General features: G+C 40.0%; 1 pseudogene; it reads left to right on the forward strand.

Annotated features, from left to right (window-relative positions):
• Positions 1-278: 278 nt before the first annotated feature.
• On the forward strand, positions 279-1,625 carry LOC149191876 (sialyltransferase-like protein 5 pseudogene; annotated as a pseudogene).
• Positions 1,626-23,048: the final 21,423 nt, after the last annotated feature.

Here is a 23,048-nt window from a genome sequence, read left to right on the forward strand (position 1 = left end):
AAACCCAAAAATTGGTTGAAAAGTTTATCTCAAAGATCTACTTCCATAACCAGGACAATTTCTGAGCGATAACAACAGCATTAATATTTGTCAATGGACTTGTATTTTTCCGGAGGTATGTTCCTCACTAAGCAGATAGGCTGAAGAAAACAAATGTAATTGGAAGTGGAGCATCCAACAAGGTTTATCGCGCTGACATACCCAACAATGAAACAGTGGCAGTGAAGCTCTATTGTTATATGTCCAACAGGTAGTCTAATGTGTTGGTCTATGAATACATGCTTAATGGGATCCTTGCTTCCCAGTACCTCCTCTTCTCTGGTATTCAAGGATACGATGCCAATAAAAACAATACGAAGACTCTCTATGATTTCCAGAAACAAGTCAAACAATGCGTGAAAAGGAATGTTCTGGGGCTTACGACAACTATAGTGGACCACTGTAAAATTATTCTTGCATACCCTGAAAGCACAAACAGCACCTGGTATAATGAACAATTCAAATTTTATGAACCACTGAAGTACCCATTTGATGTTTGTGAGACCATATTGCTCTAGGAACAGTATCGCAACATGACCACAGTCTTGACAAGGGAGTACCTGGATGCTCGGCCTGAGGGTTGGATGGATTATGTAGCAAAGCGAATTGCAACATTGGGCATAGACAAATGCTACAATCAAACTCTTTGTGAAGAGTACCTAAGCTTGGTTTTACCATCCAAACCACCATTTCATCCACGTCAATATGAGACATGTGCAGTTGTAGGAAACTCAGGAGATTTACTGAAAAATGAGTTTGGTCGAGAAATAGATGACCATGATGCAGTTATTCAAGACAATGAAGCTCCAGTGAATGAGAAATATGCCAAGTACGTAGGCATGAAGAGAAACTTTCGTCTTCTGGTAAGGGGAGTAGCAAGAAACATGATCACAGTTGCCAATGGATCTGCGGATGAGGTGCTGATTATTAAGAGTGTGATCCATAGAGACTTCAATGCTATGATCAAGGAGCTTCCTAATCCGGTTTATCTTTTCCAAGGTGTGGTCCTTCGAAAAGGTGCAAAAGGAACTGGAATGAAATCTATAGAATTAGCACTTTCCATGTGTGATACAGTTGATATATATGGCTTCACTGTAGATCCAGGTTACACAGAATGGACACGCCATTTCTCGAGCCCACGCAAAGGGCATAATCCATTGCAGGGACGAGCCTATTATCAGCTTCTTGAATGTTTTGGGGTCATTAGAATCCATTCACCAATGCGAGAACAGAGAAAACAAGATTGGTCCACTGTTCCGAGCCGAGCAATGATAAATGGGGCTCATACTGCTGTAATGAGGTTAAAAGGTTTCCAAAATAAGCACCCATGGAGTGTTGGACCATTTAGTGCTTGTAAGTTTTGGGCAACAACATCTTCTGAAAATGGTCCTATTTCAGGTTCAATAGACATGAGTCCTGTGCGCAGGGGCTCTAACTACAGCAAATGGGAGTTATTAAAGTTAGTTGATTTGCGGAAGGAAGCACGTGAACACTACAAAAATATGAAAGGTGTCATCATATACAAATTAGATGGCAACAAACTGGATGATCTTGTTTGCGTGAGAAGCATCCTAAGTCCCCTGTGAATCTCAACAAGAAGGCAAGTCAATGGCAAGTGATATATCAAAAGGTCATCGAATAAATAATGGGCCCAGGTCATCTTCAAATCATTCTGGTAGCAGAACTGACCACATGGATGCTAACCATATTGTTTTTCAACTAAAGACTCTGGGTTCAATGCCAGAAGCTCCTCATCGTCAATCTAACTACTCCTATTATGCTTCCGAGGAGCAAGAGCAGATGCAGAACTTACAGGAGGTGTCATCTGAAGTCAGAAAAGGAAAGAGCTCACCAAGTGATGACAGCTCTGTTCGTGTGGGTCACAAACTTTTGGAGAAGGTTTGTGCTAGGGGGCTGTCGCTTTGTCATTGTGTTCACGATGCCTTTTCTAGCAGCCATGGAAATGAGGATTCGGTGAAAACCAAAAGCAGCCAGTCATCAACAGGAAAAGAGTGACATATTGCATACAATCGGATTATGTATGAAGATGAGGTGCATGATGTATTGTATCACGAGATGCCCTCTCCTTTGTCACCTTTAGAAAATTTCGATTTGATCTTTGGATTTTTATTTTTTTTCTAGTTCGACTTAAGTGCAATTAGAAAATAGTATACATGGACATTGCGCTTTAATGGTATTGGAAAGGAAGCATTTTTGGCCATGAATGCAAGCAAAATGAAACGCTTCTAGAGATATGACACTTATCAAAAGCCAAAATAAACAGATACATCTGTCATAAGCAGAGATATAGGAACGAATTCGCCTATTTTGATCCTCAGTCCTGATTCTATGGGATTTGCGCTCCAATTTTGCCTCTTAATTAGCCAATCATCAGAAGATTTAGAGGAACGTTGTTCTATTTGTAGAATAGATGAAACACTATTTTCTAGTTTTTGTAATTTCAGTTTAAACAACGCCCCTGTTTTGGGTCGATCTGTTTTCTACAGACAATCTTATTTATTATTGTAAATTCTTTGTAAAAGGGGGGGGGGGAAGAGAATTCTGGGAGCTGGTGGAGAAAAGAGAGTTTCATTGTACAGCCGTTTGACAGAGATTTTAATGAAAATACACAACTCTGGCTTCTGAGATTCTTGTGGTATAAAATTTAACATTTGTGTCATCCTTTGTTTCATATGTAGCCTGTTATGTGTCCATTTCATTTCATGATCGTTTCCAATTGAACAAATGAAGTGTTAAGGTAGATTTCATAATTTGTATGCTCTGCCTTTAAGTTTGTTCATATTTAATGTTTTCTTCTGTTTGACAAGGATTCATCTTCTATGCCCTTGTCAACTCCTCAGCAGTCTTGCCGTTCCATTTAATCTCAATTTGATGTTAAAATTTTTTGCCTACCTTGCCTCAGGAGATAATCTGTGTTTTGATTATATTTCTCTGTTCAAGCTATTTCTTAGCCCCATGCAGCCCAGAAAACCCCATCATTTATAAAAACTTCATTCATATCAATTTACTAGCCTAAGATCATCATTCATTATTGGTCATCTCAGCCCCTTTGAAGACTTTTCTGCCGAGATAGACCCGGAGAGAGCCCTCTCCTGTCCTCGTAGGTCTAGCTACGAGGCTGAGCGTGGTATGATGTTGCCTCGAGTTTTGCCTTCCTCAGCCTGAGGCAAATTCGAACGCTAACACAACCAATCTACCCTCAACAAGATACTTTGACCATCTGGTTGATGTAGTCGACTTCACAGCTCCCATCGGTCGTACCCTGTACTTGCCCTATCCTTCAACGCCCAATTTAAAACATTTCTTCTATCAACGATCTAAGTCAATCTGGCCACTGAACCTCTACTATCTAATTTTCTCAATAGTTGTGCCTTAGTCCATCAAGGGAACAACACATCGAGACTCCTATTGAGTTGTTCACAACTTTGTTGTGAAGAACTCTCCATCTGCTCACCACTACTTCTTAGATACTCAGGGAATTCAACCCACTATGGTCTTCCTATGCTGCTCCAATCAAGACCAACATAGGGCATGAAGGGCTTCCACCTATCACTGCACGATGTCCATCTCCCACAATGAACATGGGCTAGGAGGATTGTCCATAATCTGCTGTAGAAGTCCTTTTCCACACACAAGTCTCAGGCTACTCAACTTCTCCTCTAGCTCATCAACCCTTGAGCTCAACAACTTCCTCTCTAGAAACCACCTAAGTCCATGAAGATGGTGTACATTGGGCTCCAACATGGGCACTGTTGTATTGTCCTCCACCAGACCATAAATACCCAATCCTTGTTCAAACTTGGTCCACTCTCACACTGCCCTCCAACAGACCATGAGTGACCAATGATCTATAGAATTTTATCCTATTTATGACATCCAATCATCTAGGAAACCCCTCCTCTTGGTTGCCAACATACTCCTCAACTAGTCCTCTCTTAGGACACCATCAAGAAAACACTTGCAACATGTTGTTGTTGATCTCTTGCCAAGGGATGCAAGCACACTATTGTAGTCTCCTCCAAAACTCCTACAATAGTCCTCCAAGATCTATTCTCCCTATCCAACAAGTGTATAATACACCCACAAACAATCACTGCAGAACTACCACTGGTTAGGGAATCTAACCTCCAAGTTTTCCCCCCTCGTTTGGCTACTACAAGCTACCAAGATCCATCATCCAAACTAGTCAACACTTGACTCAACACAAGTCAACAAAGGATAAATGACATACCTTTATAGTGTTGTTCATGAACTAAAGTATGGTCACTGGTTAGGGCACTCCTGGAGCCTACAACAACCCACCATATGTGATCAAAACTACCACAAAGCATTGCAGCCTTCTCCCTTCTCCAAGTATGGTGACTCGCCCTCCTATATGACTATTCCTACACCCTTTTTAAGGATTTTTTAGCCCTCCAAACAACCACTACAGGGCTGTGGCATAATCACTGTAGATTTCTCACCCACTCATCTTGTTCATGGAATAATTTCCACGCCTTAACTAGCCCATAACAACTCATTATGTTGCAACACCCTTTGTATGAGGCTCTTCTCCTATTCATAGGCTAGTAGGGCTCCTTCTAGCCCTCTATATAGCCTTACAACCTTCCTCTAATTAGAAATCTAGGGCTCGATCTCCCTACAGGATGTTGTACAAGTTTGCAGACTTGTTTTCCTTAGATCTGCGCACACAAAACAGGTACCAAAAATTTCCCAGCACTCTCCTATTCAACTTGGCTGACATAGGAGATCCTCATGGCCTCCAAGTAGTCACAGGGAAACACAAAATTGGTTCCTCTCTCCTTTGCTAAAGCCCCATTCTAATCTACAACCCTCAAAACAAAGGTTCTCCTCCTAATCGAGTTGCTTTATGTGCACAAGTTTTATCCTAAATGCCTCCACACATGAGCTATATTTATAATAACTCATGTGGCTCCAACGTCTACCATTTAGGGCTTGAAAAACTACCATTAGGCCTTCTTAACACTAGGCTGACTTGAACTCTTCATGTGCAAGCCCACACACAAAATTCAAAAATTCATAACTCCACTTTGACAACTCAGAATTTGATGATTCTCGATGCATTGGATTCATCTCGACATCCTCTATCATCTCCCTCCATCACATGTCAAAGTCTCATCACAGTTTTGTCCCAAACATCGATGGGTGAAAAACCCCAAGCTTGGGTTTCAAGTCCACAAGGCCATTTATGGAACTCCTTCCTCCAAATCCTCGATCCTCAAGGCTTGGAGTACCTCCCAAGCTACAAAAACCAACACTCGATCTTAGTGGGGGAGGTACTTACAATACTAGGAAGTAACCATCATCATTCGATGACACTAGCACATCTGGCGTTTAACACTGCAACATAATCTGTAGAATGAATTTGACAACCTCGGTAGTGCCTTTGCCTTATCACATTTGAACATGAAGATCCCAAACCTCCATAGGGCTTCTCCCTCTCAGGCTAGATTCCCTCTGATCCTATACAATCTTTGTTGTCTCAGTCCTACAAGCACTCATCCTCCCGGATCAAATACCACTCGTGCAAATTCCTCCAATCTTAGATATGCAACATCATGATCCCATGAAGACCCTAGCCTACCAATATATAGTCCATCACATGAATTCATCTTTATCATACTGATATTGTCCAAGACAAATAAACCCTCAAGTTGTCCCAACCATCCATGGCAAGTTAAAGGAAGTCTGCGATCAACAACTTTCCCTGAAACAAACTATTGTTCACCAAGCTCACCACCAATCTACCAGAACTCCCAGCCAATCTTGCTACCAAGCCAGTCAAGACCACATCTCAATGTCTTCAACTGAACCCTTTGCTCCATGATCTAGATACCCACAACTCCCTCTGAGTTGCTTCACTGTGCACACTCAGATTCATTGTCCCTCAAAGTAGCTTAGATACGCTTTGATACCATGTTGTTTTTTCATGACCCTAGTGTCTAGGATAAAATCTTAAATCTCTAATGCTACCAAACCAAGAATTGCAACAAAGCTACTTTGCACAGTGAAATATAAACAACAATAAATATAATAGTGCACAAAATATAGAGAAGTTTTTACAAAATATTGTACAAATATGTAAAATAATTCAACTTCATTATATTATTTCAGCTAAATAATACAACAATCTAAGGCTCCCGTACCAGGGAAAATGGATCTCATACATCCACTGATACAAGAATACAAACTGGGGCTTGGTGTTAGTCCATAGATAACTAATCTACCCTCAACAAGATACTTTGACCATCTTGCTGATGTAGTTGACTTCGCAATTCCCCTCGGTCGTACCCTATACCTTCCCATTTCTTTGGCTCCTGATCTGTAGCACTGCCTTTATCAATGATCCAAGTCCATCTGGCCACTGAACCTCGACTATCTAATATGCTCACTAGTTTTTCCTTAGTACATCAAGGGCACAACACATCGAGACTCTTGTCAAGTTGTTCACAACTTCGTTTGTGAAAAAATCTCCATCTACCCATTGTTTCTCCTCATCTACTCAGGGACTTCAAGCCACTATGGTCTTCCTGTGCTACTCCAATCAAGACCAACATAGGGCATGGAGGGTTGCCACCTATCATTGCAAGATGTCCATCTCCCACAATGAACACGGGCTAGGAGGAATTCCCATATATGATGTAGAAGTCCTTCTCCACACACAGGTCTGCGGCTGTTCAACTGCTCCTCTGGCTCATTAAACCTTGATCTCATAAACTTCCACTCTAGAAACCACATAAGTCCATGAATATGGTGCACATCGGGCTCCAACTTGGGAACTATCATGTTGTCCTCCACCAAACCATAAATACCCAATCCTTGTTCACACTTGGTCCACTCTCACACTGTCCTCCAACAAACCACGAGTGACCAATGCTCTATAGCATCTTCTCGTAGTTAGAACATCCAATCATCTTGGAAACCCATCATTTTTTTGCTGCCAACAAACTCCTCAACTAGTCCTCTCCTAGGAAACCATAAAAAAAACATCTGCAACATGTTGTTGTTGATCTATTGCCAAGGGATGTAAGCACACTGTTGTAGTCTCCTCCAAAAATCCTACAACAGTCCTCCAAGGTTTGTGGTACATGTCCAACAAGTGTCCAATACACCAACAAACATTCACTATAAAACTTCCACTGGTTAGGGCATCTAACCTCCATGTCTGCACCTCCTCGTTTGGCTACAACATGCTACCTAGATCCATCATCCAAACTCGTTAGCACTTGACCCAACACAAGGTAACAAAGGATAAATGACATACCTTTATATTGATGTTCATGGATTAAATTATGTTCATCATCAGGGTACTCTTGTATCCCACAACAACACACCATCTGTGACTAAAGCTACCACAAAGCACCGTGGTCTTCTCCCTTCTCCAAGTATGGTGACTCACTCTCCTAGATGAATTCTCTTGCACCCTTTTTTAGGCTTGTTTAGCCCTCCAAACAACCACTATAGGACTGCGGCATAGTCACCATAGATTTGTCACTCACTCGGTCTTTTCATGGAAGAATTCCCATGACTAAACTAGCCTAGGATAACTCATTATGTTGTGGCACCCTTTGTATGAGGCTCTCCTCCTATTCACGGGTTGTTAGGGATCCTTCCAACCCTCTGTACAACCTTACAACCTTCCTCTAATCAGAGATCTAGGGCTCATCCTACCTACAGGCTATTGTACAAGTCTGTGGACTTGTGTTTCATGAGATCTGCCCACACAAAACAGGTACCAAATACTACCCAACGCTCTCCTATTCAACTTGGCCCACACATAAGGTCCTCACGACCTCCAAGCAATCACGAGAGAACAAAAAATTGGTTCCTCTCTCCTTCGCTAAAGCTTCCTTTTTATCTACAACCCTCAAAACAAATATTCTCCTCCTAATCGAGTTGATTTGTGTGCACAAGGATGATTCTAAATGCCTCCACACATGAGATATATTTATACTAAGTCATGTGGCTCCAATTTCTACCCTTTAAGGCTTGAGATACTGTCATTAGGCCTTCTTAACACTAGGCTGATTTGAACTCTTCATGTGCAAGCGCACACACAAACTTCAAAAATTTATAACTCCAATTTGACAACTCAGAATTCGATGATTCTTGATGCGTTGTGTTAGTGTCAGTGTTTCCAGCCTTCCTCCAGTGATCAAATATGCTCTTACAAAGTGGTCTCAGAGTGTCAAGGTCAAATTTTGTCATTTCAATGAGTCTTCAAGCAAAATTTGGTCACTAGGCATTAGGTCTAGGGTTTGCTTTCACTTCTTCTAAAATTGCCCAAATGCCAATCTATGTCACTATTCAGCTGAGTCTAAGATCATTCATAGGGTTTTCATTATCATGTCAGTGTCGAATGAGTCATTTTACAGCTTATCCATGCTTCAGTTGCGCCTAGGTAAGGTCATTTCCCTCTCCTAGGGTTTTGAAGGCAATTTCTCTTAGACGGTCAAATCATCGGCAAAACTTGTATCCAGATGTTCATACACCTTCCCCTATCCTTCATGTACCTTATCAAATGCTTCCCATCACTGAGATCCCCCAAATTCCTCATTTTCGCGCAAACCCTAGTTTCTTGCTACAACTTGGCAATTTTCTAGGTTGGGCCCGTGTTTTGCCCTTTTTGACCCCTTCCCTTCACTCGATCTCCATGATTCCACTTTCCCCTGCTCCCTAACATCCCTCCCTACTTCCAAAAATTTCCCCAAGAATTTAGAAGCCTCTTATCCCCTTCATTTCGCTTCATTTCGACAAAATCCCTTGTTTCACACATTGGGATAGGTTTTACTCACATGATGTTTCTGAGCAATCAAAAATGAATTTGGGAAAACTGAGAGAGGTTTTTGTCCACAACATTCCAAGGAAGAAAAAAATCCTTCACTTTTTACACAGGTGTCATGGTTTTAGAGAAATGTCAAAAATATCGTTGCCTCAGGAGAATCAAATGCACCTCTGAAGTGACCTTGGGAAAATCAAGTTTTCTCCTAGCTTGGTTGGCCAAATGACTTTATTGATGAGTCAAATGATAACTAGACACAACGATATTTCCAATGAGCTATCATGAGCTCAATTTGGAGTTGAGGAAGGCATTAAAACGTTGACTGCAACAGCACTCTGCCTTGAGGCAGCCTCATTTGGCACATTTTGACCAGTCTTGGGCGATTTGATTTTTGACAGGTCAAATGAGCTCCAAATTGAAAAATTCTAGTTGTGGTGGAAATTATACTCAAATACCTTTCCAACGAGCTATCCTATGCCCAATTTGGGCACCGGGAAGACCTCCAAGACGCATCTGAAAGTCGCGCTACGCGTACCGCGCGCTACCCTTAAGTTGGGGAGGTCCATTTTAGGAAAACTCAGCATTTTTGGATTTGTCATGAAAAATTACACTTGCTCAGCCACTGCCAAGAAATTTCATGAATATTTGAGCCCCCAAAAGGTCAAAAAACATGCAAAATATGACCTTCTGCCACTTTTTGGACACACAGGAAGCAGTCTTGGGAGATTGCAATTTTGGAGGGGCAAATGGCCACCAAATTGAGAAATTCCACTTGGGCTGGAAAGTAGACATCCAGACCTTTCCAAAAATCCTACTTGTTCCTCATTTGGATTCTGGTAAGTGCCTCAAAAGTGGCCTGAAAGGCGCGCTATGCGTTGAGAATTGGCGCGCTACGCGTTGGGAAAATTTGCCAGTTTTGCACCTTCAACTCAGGAATTCACCCAGCGTTGACCAGTTTTGACTTGTGATGGGATTTTTCACCCTCATTGATGTAATTGATGTAATTTCATGTTGACATGACACTTATTTACCTATTCTAGAAGATTCATTGATAAAATAGCAAACATTTAATGAATGAATTGGTTTCCTAGCTTATAGAGGCAAGTTGTTTTGACTGCCTAGATTATAGTTCTTTGTTTAGAATTGGTTGAAACAGCTCCTAGGATGATGAGCTCGACCCCTAGAGGCTAGGGAATGGGTTGGCATGGTCTATATTATGTATTTTCTCAATCATTTTCAGGGGTTGGAGAGGTTGGACTCTTGAGGGATAAGCTTAGACTGTTTTATACTTTGTATCTCTGCAATTTTGGCAAAGGAAAGACCAGGGTTTTGCAGCACTATTTGGGATTCCTGGTGTTTTGTGTTGATGGTGTGTTTCTCTCATGTACTTGTAAGTTTGTTATGTGCATCATTTTCCTACTCTTCTCTTCTGCAAATTAAGTAAATGAAGTGTTAAGGTAGAATTCATGGTTTCTATGCTCTGCCTTTAAGTTTGCTTAATATCAATGTTTTCATCTGTTTAAGGAGAACTCTCGATGGTTTCTTGCTCTCCTTGACTCCTCATCGGTCATATCTATCCATTCACTTATTTCAAAGGCATCAAGACAATCTCCTACCTTGCCCCAAAAAGACCTCTGCAAAAACTGTGTCTCATCCCCGCACCCAAAATTGTCGTGCTCAGTTTTCCAACAAAACCCTAAAAATTTAAAATCAAACTTTCCTTATCAGTTTACTAGCCTAAAATCAGTGTTCTTTATTGGTCATCTCCGCCCTTTGAAGACCTTTTTCCGAGTTAGACCCGGAGAGAGCCCTCTCCTGTCCACGTAGGGCTAGCTACGAGGCTAAGTGGTTTGATGTTGCCTTGGATTTTGTCTTCTTCAGCCTGAGACAGATTCAAGCACTAACATATTGGCGACCATACTGGGGAGAACAAACTTGTTTGTGGGTTGATGTGTTTGTTTTATAAGCTACAGACGGAGCCTGAAGTTATGCTAGGTAGCCTTCGAAACGCTTTTGCTTTGCATTAGCGGAAGTAGATAAACGATGCTTCAGTCAATCTCTGGTCTAGCTTGTAAACGTGACATCTAACTTGTTAATTACCCCAGTACATGTATCAAGTTCAGATCTGATTGTTGATGGTGGACAACGATCAGACACTGACAATCATTCACTGGCGACTTCTTCATTGAAAACTCCAGAGATCAATGCTTCATGGTGACTTCACTGCAGGAAGATTAGTAGCTTTGAGCTTTTCAAAATGGATCGGGTTGCAAGAAGATATGCTCCCATGAGCCGAGATCACATCCCTGGTTTTCCAAATAAAATTTTGAAGGTAGATTGGTCAAGGAATTTGCCTACATTTAAAGATGATAGTATGAAGGACGCTGCTCTACATCTGGTTAGATTTCACATCCATATTCGCAAGTTGAAGGTTGATTTTCCTGAAGATTGCTTGATGAAGATATTCTTGGCCACTCTGGAAGGTAAAGCCCAATCTTGGTATGAAAGTTTGCCGCCTGCTTGTATTTACTGTTTAAAGGATTTTCATGATATGTTCATTGAACGATATAAGGACTCTTATCCATCATTAAATTTAGTTCAAGACTGTTGCAAGCATGCCTATAGTTTTATTGAAAGCCTTGAGAAATATTATGAAGATGATAATTTTATGGATGATGAGATCATGGAGGCCCTGTATGAAAATCCGTTTCAGCAGCACACGGAAATCTTAGAGGATACTTGTTAAGATCAACAGGCTGGAGATGGTCATATGGTGGAAGATGATGAAATAGAGGGTTCTATTATAGATCTGCCCACAGAAGAAGACAACGTGCAGGGTAGTCAAGATTCAATTTCAGAATGTGATGCAGTCAAGTCAGCTATTTCAGATCAACATTCAGATCATGATGACCAAGAATACCTTGTGCTGAATCCCATCAAAGAGAGCTCTGCTGTTGAGATCATAGACAGAGTTGTGGATTCAGATGTTCATAAAAAACAGAATGAGATCTTTGTGCAAGTAAGTGATAAATCTCCTTTCAATAACTCAGTAATAAATGATAGTTTGAATGCCCTGTCATATGAAGATAATTACTGTTTAAGCAGAAGAAAACAAAAATCATTGTCTCCTTTGTCTGAAGATGAGATAGATCTACTTTTGAGAGGTCTTGTTACAGCCCAAGATACAGCAGATTTGCAGTGCACACATAGTCAGGAAAGTGTTGGAGAAACTTCTTCCTCTTTTGAAAAAGATGACTGTCTTATAATCAGTTTTGTAGACCAACAAAAAGATAATTTTTTCTTTCACAAAGATGATAAGGTTGTCATGTTTGATAATCTCGAAGATTTTTTTTGTTTAAGAATGACCTACAGCACATTCACACCACAGAAGAACAAAACATTCGGGATTTCCATTCAGATTCCTCTTCATATGTTTCATGTGCTAAAATGCTTTTCCAAGAAGAGTTCTGCCCATCCGTTTGTTCAGAGTTTTTTGAAGCCCATGAGCATACTTTTACCGAAGCACATGATGAAGGCATATCAGAATTTGAAGCAAAAGACACCTTGTTCTTTCAGCAAGAGGTGGCAGTGGCAAAACTTCATGTTTTTCAAGATCCAATGGCAGCCCTGTTGCAGTCAACAGTGAAGGTGATTATTGCAGTATTCAGTGATGAAGGAGAATATGGTCGACTATATTTTTGGATGCCCAGTTACCAGTATTCATTGTTGACCAGAAGATCTGATCAGGAGAACCAATCAAGAAGGCATCTGCTTGATTGGTTGCATTGGCATTTTGATATAGTTTGATGGTATATTGTCTTGTAAGAAACACAGGTGGTTGTCATCATGATTTCAAATCTTGATGGACTGCTGCCCTTCAATAAGCTTTGTAAGTTCTTGTTTTCGTTAAGTCAATCATGAGTCATTTATGAGTCAGTTTTCAATTATGTTGGTTTCATAATTGTGTCAGCTTGAGTCAGGTTTCAGTCAATAAATGAGTCAAAGTCTTGTGTCATTTGCCGAAATAATGGACTCCATAGCCCAATGGACGAAGGCACTGTCTAGCTCTTCCAAAGATCTATCGTTCTTGGCACCTCCAAGGGGCTACCATCCCCATTGGAGCCAATGTTAGTGTCAGTCTTTCCAGCCTTCCTCCAGTGATCAAATATGCTCTTACAAAGTGGTCTCAGAGTGTCAAGGTCAAATTTTGTCATTTCAGTGAGTCTTCAAGCAATATTTGGTCACTAGGCATTAGGTCTAGGGTTTGCTTTCACTCCTTCTAAAATTGCCCAAATTCCAATCTATGTCACTATTCAGCTGAGTCTATCATCATTCATAGGGTTGTCATTATCATGTTAGTGTCGAATGAGTCATTTTACAGCTTATCCATGCTTCAGTTGCGCCTAGGTAAGGTCATTTCCCTCTCCTAGGGTTTTGAAGGCAATTTCTCTTGGACGGTCAAATCATTGGCAAAACTTGTATCCAGATGTTCATACACCTTCCCCTATCCTTCATGTACCTTATCAAATGCTTCCCATCACTGAGATCCCCCAAATTCCTCATTTTCGCGCAAACCCTAGTTTCTTGCTACAACTTGGCAATTTTCTAGGTTGGTTCTGTGTTTTGCCCTTTTGGACCCCTTCCCCTCACTCGATCTCCGTGATTCCACTTTCCCCTGCTCCCTAACATCCCTCCCTACTTCCAAAAATTTCCCCAAGAATTTAGAAGCCTCTTATCCCCTTCATTTCGCTTCATTTCGACAAAATCCCTTGTTTCACACATCGGGATAGGTTTTACTCACATGATGTTTCTGAGCAATCAAAAATGAATTTGGGAAAAATGAGAGAGGTTTTTGTCCAAAACATGCCAAGGAAGAAAAAATTCCTTCACTTTTTACACAGGTGTCATGGTTTTAGAGAAATGTCAAAAATATCGTTGCCTCAGGAGAATCAAATGCACCTCTGAAGTGACCTTGGGAAAATCAAGTTTTCTCCTAGCTTGGTTGGCCAAATGACTTTCTTGATGAGTTAAATGATAACTAGACACAGATATATTTCCAATGAGCTATCATGAGCTCAATTTGGAGTCGAGGAAGGCATTCAAAAGTTGACTGCAATAGCACTCTGCCTTGAGGCAGCCTCATTTGGCACATTTTGACCAGTCTTGGGAGATTGATTTTTGTTAGGGAAAATGAAATCCAAATTGAAAAATTTTAGTTTTTTTGGAAATTAGACTCAAATACCTTTCCAACGAGCTATCCTGCGCCCAATTTGGACACCGGGAAGGCCTCCAAAAAGCATCTGAAAGTCACACTACGCGTAGGGCTCAGGTGCGCTACCCTTAAGTTGGGGAGGTCCATTTCAGGAAAACTCAGAATTTTTGGATTTTTCATGAAAAATTACACTTTCTCAGCCACTTCCAAGAAATATCATGAAGATTTGAGCCCCCAAAAGGTCAAAAAACATGCAAAATATGACCTTCTGCCACTTTTTGGACACACAGGAAGCAGTCTTGGGAGATTGCAATTTTCGTGGGGCAAATGGCCACAAAATTGAGAAATTCCATTTGGGATGGAAAGTAGACATCCAGACCATTCCAACAAGCCCACTTGTTCCTCATTTGGATTCTAGGAAGTGCCTCAAAAGTGGCCTGAAAGGTGCGCTACGCATTGAGAAATGGCGCGCTACGCGTTGGGAAAATTTGCCAGTTTTGCACCTTCAGCTCAGGAATTCGCCCAGCTTTGACCAGTTTTGACTTGTGATGGGATTTTTCACCCTCATTGATGTAATTGATTTAATTTCATGTTGACATGACATTTGTTTACCTATTCTAGAAGATTCATTCATAAAATAGCAAACATTTAATGAATGAATTGGTTTCCTAGCTTATAGAGGCAAGTTGTTTTGACTGCCTAGATTATAGTGCTTTGTTTAGAATTGGTTGAAACAGCTCCTAGGATGATGAGATCGACCCCTAGAGGCTAGGGAATGGGTTGGCATGGTCTATATTATGTATTTTCTCAATCATTTTCAGGGGTTGGAGAGGTTGGACTCTTGAGGGATAAGCTTAGACTGTTTTATACTTTGTATCTCTGCAATTTTGGCAAAGGAAAGACCAGGGTTTTGCAACACTATTTGGGATTCCTGTGGTGTTTTGTGTTGATGGTGTGTTTCTCTCATGTACTTGTAATTTTTTATGTGCATCATTTTCCTACTCTTCTCTTCTGCAAATTAAGTAAATGAAGTGTTAAGGTAGAATTCATGGTTTCTATGCTCTGCCTTTAAGTTTGCTTAATATCAATGTTTTCATCTATTTAAGGAGAACTCTCGATGGTTTCTTGCTCTCCTTGACTCCTCACCGGTCATATCTATCCATTCACTTATTTCAAAGGCATCAAGACAATCTCCTACCTTGCCCCAAAAAGACCTCTGCAAAAACTGTGTCTCATCCCCGCACCCAAAATTTCCGTGCTCAGTTTTCCAACAAAACCCTAAAAATTTAAAATCAAACTTTCCTTATTAGTTTACTAGCCTAAAATCAGTGTTCTTTATTGGTCATCTCCGCCCTTTGAAGACCTTTTGCCGAGATAGACCCGGAGAGAGCCCTCTCCTGTCCCCGTAGGGCTAGCTACGAGGCTAAGTGGTTCGATGTTGCCTTGGATTTTGTCTTCTTCAGCCTGAGGCAGATTCAAGCGCTAACACGTTGGATGCGTCTCAACATCCTCTATCATCTCCCTCCATCACATGTCAAAGTATCAACATGATTTTGGCCCAAACATCGATGGGTGTAAAACTCCAAGCTTGGGGTTCAAGCCCACAAGGCCATTTGTGGAGCTCCTTCCTCCAAACCCTCGATCCTCCAGGCTTGGAGTACCTCCCAAGCTACAAAAATCAACAACTACCCCTAGTTGGCAAAAATTAGAGATGGATTTTACAGGTTCGGATGGGAAGTTGGTGTTGTTGAGAGGAACACACTCATATCCCCCATAGATAGTGTCAGCGCATAGGATAGAGACAAACTGGAGATGTGGGGATAAAGAGTGGGTTGTAGAGCTCAGGATATCTGATGAAGGGAGCAGGCCCAAACCATCGTACCTAAACTTCCAGGCCATTCTATATAGGAACCCAATATTATTTGGAGACATCCCACCAAGGCGGCCACCTGATAGGGGGTTTGAGCATACTATTGAGCTAGATCCACGTGCATAGGCAGTCATCAAGACCCCATATAGACATCCCAATTCCTATTGAGATGATATTGAGCGAGAGTTCTAGGAGTTATTGGCATTGGGACACATTAGACCTAACTCTATTCCCTTCACTTCATCAGTTTTTTTGGTTAAGAAAGATGGTACATTGCAGATGTGCATTGACTACAAGGCTCTTAATAAGAATATACTGAATAATTGGTACCCCATCCCCTGCATAGATGAGCTTATGGATGAGCTCAAAGGAGCTAAGTACTTCTCTAAGATAGTCTTACATTTGGGGTACCATCATATTTTGGCGAGGGATCAGGACATCCCTAAGACAACTTTCAAGTGTCACTATGGCCACTTTGAGATTTTGGTTATGCCCTTTGGGCTAACTAACACACCTGATACTTTCTAGTCTTGCATGAATCATGTGTTCTAAAATCAGTTGTGCAAGTTCGTACCAATGTTCTTTGACGACATATAGATTTACATTTGGACATGGGAGGAGCATCGACAACATATAGAGGAGGTGCTTCGTATTTTGGAGGAGCAACAATTTTATGAAAAGCTATTCAAGTGTGAGTTTGGGTTGACTAAGATGCTCTACTTGGGGCAGTTTATTGGAGATGATTGAGTGTGGGTGCATGAGGAGAATATTAGAGACATCAGGGACTGGCTAGTTACCTAGAATGTGACTAAGATGAGGGGGTTTGTGGGCATCTGCACATATTACAGGAATGTTGTAGAGGGGTTCTCACAACTAGCGACACCCATCACATATTTGACTAAGAAGGGGGCATTTGCATGGATAGATAGGGCACATGCAACATTTGAGCACCTCAAGAAGGTTATGAGCATTTCTCCGGTGTTGGATTTTCTTGATTCTACACAACCATTCGCCTTGGAGCGTGATGCATCATGTGAGGGCATTGGGGAAGTGTTGTCATAGGGGGACGACTCAATATATTTTGAGAGTTGGAAGCTCCTTATTCATGAGAGGTTGTAATATATCTATGAAAAGGAGATATTGGCCATCATCCATGTGCTGGCCAAATTCTGATAGTACTTGGTGGGCAGTAGATTCAAAGTGAAGATTGACCATAATAGTCTTCGCCACTTTTTGGAGTAGAAGGGCCTCAATGAGAGGAAGTAGAAGTGGGCCAACAAGATTCAGGCCTATGATTTTGACATAGAGTATGTCAAGGGCAAGCATAACATAGTGGCAAATGACCTATCCAGGAGGCCCGCGACAGTTTCACTCATGAACATCTACCATTATTAGAAGGCACAACTTTTGGTGGAGTACTCCAAGGATTGACAAGCATGTGAGATCTTGGATGGTACTCATGGGGATGGGTGCTACTTGGTGAAGGATGATGTCATTTACTATAAGGGGCACATATATCTAGTATCAGGTTCACAATTAAGGGGAATATTCTCCATGCAACACATGATTTTCCATTATCAGGACATTGGGGGTTCCTGAATACTTATAGGATAGTTAGGGAGAACTTCACTTGGATGGGCCTTAAGGGGTATGTGTTGAGGCATGTGCAAGAGTTTCATGACTGCCAAAGGAATAAGGGGGATTTGACTCATCTCACTGGGTTACTGCAACTGCTTCCCATTCCTGAGGGGAAGTGGTAGAGCATTTCGATGGACTTCATCACATGACTTCCTATGGTGCAGGGTTGTGAATATATATATGTAGTGGTGGACCGGTTAACAAAGTATCCCCACTTCTTTGCCATCCCCACCAGGTACAGGACTTCACAAGTTGTGAATCTATTCTTTAGATATAATTTTAGGTTGCATGGTCTCCCCAAGACCATAATCAGTGACATGGAAATTCGCTTCATGGGGGAATTTCGATAGGAGATCTTCAAGTTAGTGGGCACAAAACTCACTCCTATTACCAGCTGCCACCCCTAGATAGATGGGAAGATTGAGATAGTTAATAAGTGGCTAGAGGGATACTTTCAGAACTATGTGACAGGGTAGTAGTGAGCTTGAATGATATGGTTGCTCCTAAGGGAGTTTTGCTACAATACTACCTACCATATGTCTATTAGTATGTAAACTTTCCATGCTTTAAATAGATATGATGCTTTATATTTTTCTAACCTTGTTTTTGGAGACAACAGGGCCCCAAGGGCCAAATATTTTATATAAGAGAGTTGGAACATACTTAATGCTCTCAAAGGCAATTTTTAGACAACCAAAAATAAGAAAAAATTGTATGCAAACAGGCACAAGGTTGAGAGACGTTTTGAGGTGGTAGATTTCGATTTCTTGAGTCTCCAACCATACCGACAATCCACACTGAAGCAAAAAGGGGTGGAGAAGCTACAACCAAATTTCTATGGGCCTTACAGGGTGATCAGGAAGATTAGTGAGGTGGAATATGAGATGGAGCTTCCACCTGGAAGAAAGGTACATAATTTCCTTCATATCTCATGCCTCAATAAGGTATTGGGATAACATGTGTCAATATCTATTAAGCCACGTCGTTAGATGATAATGAGAATTTGGCTCTTGAGCTTGAGGCTAATTTGGAGACTAGGGAGAGGATATTAAGGAGTAGAGTTATCAAGGAATTTCTGATAAGGTGGAAAAACTTTCCCGATGAGGATGCCATTTGAGACGGTGAAAAAATACTACAACACCCATCACTACAGTTGCTTGAGGGAAAGCAACATTTTGGTGGGGTTTATTGTGATATTCCCACTTAGCAAATATTGTGAAGTGAAAATACAATTTTGCTCAATTTTAAAATTTTTGGTTTTCAACTTAGGAAGAGTGGGTTAGGAGGACCCCACTTGGAAATTTTTATTTGATGTGTCTCCAACATAGGAGAAAGGGAATAATATCATACTTCTAGTGGGAAGTGGGAGCCACCCAAGAGGAATACACACCCCTTGGAGGAAAGCGTATTTGTAGGAGGAGAGACAGGGAAAAGAGGTTGATGTATGGGGCCCATTTGGTGAAGAGGGAGCTCAAGGATAAATAGGAGAAGACCTCATTTGGGGGATTTTGAACCTTTAATAAGAAAACTCACCGTGTATGCTTGAGTTGTTGAGCCAAGTCTAAAAGTGTTGTTCAACACAAAATACTTTTGAGGGGAGATCTGAACTCTTTCTTCGGTGGGCTTCGAATGCCACCATAAGGGAGCCATTGTTGCATTGTGGAGTTGTTCCGAAGGACTTTCTACAAGTGAAATCGTGTTATTCTGGAGCATACTAGACGTGGAAAAAGACCACACACTCGAGAGGGGGGTGAGCTACAGAGAAACACTATTTTCGGGAATTTAGGAGCATATTCCCTCGGGGTCTAGAAACATTTTTGTAGAGGTTTTTCTAGAGCTTGGAGGGGCTACACTACAGGCTGAATTTTCTTCTTTTGGGCTAGTGCAAAAGTGACTACACTGGGGTCTGCACAATCATTTGTGAAGGCCAATCATTGTGGGGGCTTGATCTGGGATTTTTGGGCTAAGTTTACTTGGGGAAATAAGGAGAATATTGGGTGAGATTACTCATCATTTTTGAGGTCTTGGGTAGTAGTATTTCCTAGTGGATCAAATTACTCAACTTGTTGAAGAGCATGCCATAATTGGGTGTAATTTCAGAGGTTAGAACTAGGCCTAACCATTTCTGGGTCTTTATGGGTTTCTTGAGGAGAGGTCAAGGTTAATTTATCATAATTTTCTGAGCACTTTAGAGGGGCCAAGCAACTGTCTCTTTCCAGCCAACTGTTGTAGATTTCAAGGGTCAACACAAAATTTGAAGAGGAAGTGCTTGCTAGCATCCAGGGAACACATTTCTCACCTAGGGTTTGCCAAGCTTGCTTTAGTAAGCCCAGGTGCACACATTTCATGAAAATTTTGTACTTTCCTCTCATATAATAAAATGACTTAGTTCTGCGCAAAATTTTGCTGAATTTGTGGGTGTCTCATTGCATGTTAAATATTATGTGTTGCATGTGAAATTTTTCTTTGTTTATCACTGCTATTTCCTAGTAGAAATATTACATGTTTCAAATTCAATAATGAAATACATTGTTTCATACATCATAAATGATTCAATGAAATAGAAATAGTAAAATATTGTATATATTGATTTGAATTCATTATTCTAGAATCTTCTTAGTACTAAAAGAAATAGTACATATTAAGCTCTGAGTATTGTAATAGTAAATTGTAATTACTAAACTAAAAAACAGTAAGAAGTGATGAGTCAAGGAGTTTCTATAAGGTGATTATCATTTAGTGTCAAGACTCAAAATTTATCAAAATAGTAGACAATGAACCAATGTTATCATAACCATATCGGTGAACAAACCAGTTGACCCCTAAATTAAAAATTCGGAAAAATAAAATGGACCCAAAAACTGACAACCAAAAAATACATAAATATTCAAATTTTGGAAAAGAAATATGAAAATATTCATGTGCATCCATATGAATCCAAACCATTACACACAAGTATATGAAGTTTATCATATATATAGAAAGGGTGCATATAAACATAATAACACTAAGAATAATCCATATTTATCCAAAAATACATCAACAAAGAGGCTATAGATGACATTTATAGTCCAAAAAAATTAATGCTACAACAAACGCCTACATATTGTCAAAATCATTGTGTGTTTTATGATTCTCGCCTTAAATATCACCCTCTAAGTATTAAAATAAGATAGAAAAGTTTAACATGTCATGTCAATATTTTATTTCAGTGATAGGTACAATTTCACTAGGGTCATGACATAGAAGTTCAATAATCATTGCCACCAACATCAAGGTACATAAAGGACTTGGTGCTCTTGATTAAGGCCTACTCCCATATTTTCATACATGATAGTATCCAATGAAAACATTGAACTCCCCTAAATCCTGAAATCCTCAAAACCATTAAGTTTGTTATATTTTGTGTGATATATAAAATTTTACTTTCTCCATATGAAGTTCGATGATGTGAGAACCACTTTCAAACATCCTAAGTATTTAATGGTAATGATAAAAATTTAAGTAAAAGGATGAAAATGAAAGATGAAGAAAATTCCATTTTTACTGTAAGAATCTAACATTACCATTAGGTACATAGCATTAGTAGGGCTTTGGGGCTGAATATTAGGCTTCTCCACTTGTAAATTCTTGATTCCAAGAAAAATTTAGGGGGAACGCCCAACCCTTTTTGAGGGGGAGATGCCCATAAGCACCCCTTTTGGGGAAACATATCTTGCACGTTGGGGAAACATTTTCCCTTATGTCTCCCCGATTTTCTCTAAAATGGGGATGTGGGGAAATGCTTCTCCATGCATGACCCCATCTTGAGTGCAACTGAAAAGTGGGGAACACCCACCCACCTAGGGGGATACATCCACATGGAACACTAGATCATTTTTGTTTTTAGGTGCCATATCAACTTTTACAATAAGAAATACAGATTTTCATACAAAACCTTAGGATTTCTTAATTTCTAGGGCAATACCATTGGATTTTGGAGTAAAATAGAAAAATAATAGATTACTTGAGATGCCTTGAAAAGAATCTCAAATGTTGAGAATAATATCATATTAAAATAACAGAAAATAATATCTCTTTAACTACCCTTAAGAATCTGGAAATGGTCCCTTTAATCACCTCCAAAAACAACCAAGATCTGTAAAAAAATAATTTAAAGAAACCAGAAAAATAAAAAACCCCTCAAAGTAGCTCCAAATATCCTTAAGAAATTCAACGCAAAATACCTCCAACTCATCCTTTCAACTAGATCTCTAAATATACCCAAGAACTCACTTGGAACAACCAATTTTTTTTTTCTCTAAGCTCACCCAAAAAAATCAGTACAAATTTTTTAAGAAGGCTTTAGAGGTGAGCCATCCCAAAAAAATAATTCAATTAAAAAATGTGAGTTTTCATGTATATAAAACACATTGTATAATGTCATACGAATTCAGCGAGTTCCATATGCAACTGCATTATTCTCTGAAAAAGGCCAATTTAGTACCAAACTAACTTTTTTTGGTTCAAGGCCACTAGTCGAACTGATTAGGGCACCAAAATGGTGAAACCAACTAGTTTAACTAGTTCCAATCTGGTTCCGATAACACTGGCATGTACAATATATACACTATTGTAGCAATATTTCCATGTGTAGGCCATACACCTTCAAATATACAAGTTGTACTTTATCTTTTATAATTTCTTAAGTTTTTTTTGGTGTTGAGAAGGAAGGAATAACAACCTAATGTTGAAAGCATCAAAGAAAAGAAAAAGTCATACTATTGTAGTTTTTTTCTTTTTTTACATAGGTTCTACACTTTAGATCTAGGAGATTTAATGACTGTATAACTTCTGCTTAAAGTAATTTGTAGAGGTCATTTTGTCAGTTTTGGTCAAAGGAATGAAAATCTTATTAGAAGGAGAAATCCTTATGTAAGTATATGTTTTATTTCTTCCCTTGTTTATTTTTCAACTATTGTGTGATTGGTGCAATGTTCATAATTAATTTTTTGCTAATAAATAAATTATGGTTTTGAGTTATTTAATGACATAGCATTGGGACAACATTCACCTAGGCTTGAAATTTTGATAAGGAGGAGGTTGTACAAGGATGATAGTGAGTGGTCAATCCTCAACAATTTGATGGACTCTCATGGAAAAACACAATTTATTTCCCGTTCCTTTCCACTTTTTGAAGTGGTTTAACAAATTTATGGGGGAACCCGGCATGGGTTAACCCAAAAATTTTCCACTCAATACAGGCCTAGGGAAAAAAATTCAACATAGGAATTCTAACCCAATTTCAAAAGGAAGTAAATTCATGTGGATCTAGGGATGATGGAACAAACTAAAAAGGGGGAACTACAAATAGATGAAAACCACCACATATTAGGGAGAGAATATTCCTACAGGAACTTGAGTTCATTCATACAAAGATCAACAAAATTGATGACCAGTATGAGGGAAAAAAACAGGTGGTGGGC

Source organism: Pinus tabuliformis, chromosome 2_2 (genome assembly GCF_031772625.1).
Source record: "Pinus tabuliformis cultivar Carrire ecotype Pingquan chromosome 2_2, CPIR1, whole genome shotgun sequence".
Lineage (NCBI taxonomy): Eukaryota > Viridiplantae > Streptophyta > Pinopsida > Pinales > Pinaceae > Pinus > Pinus tabuliformis.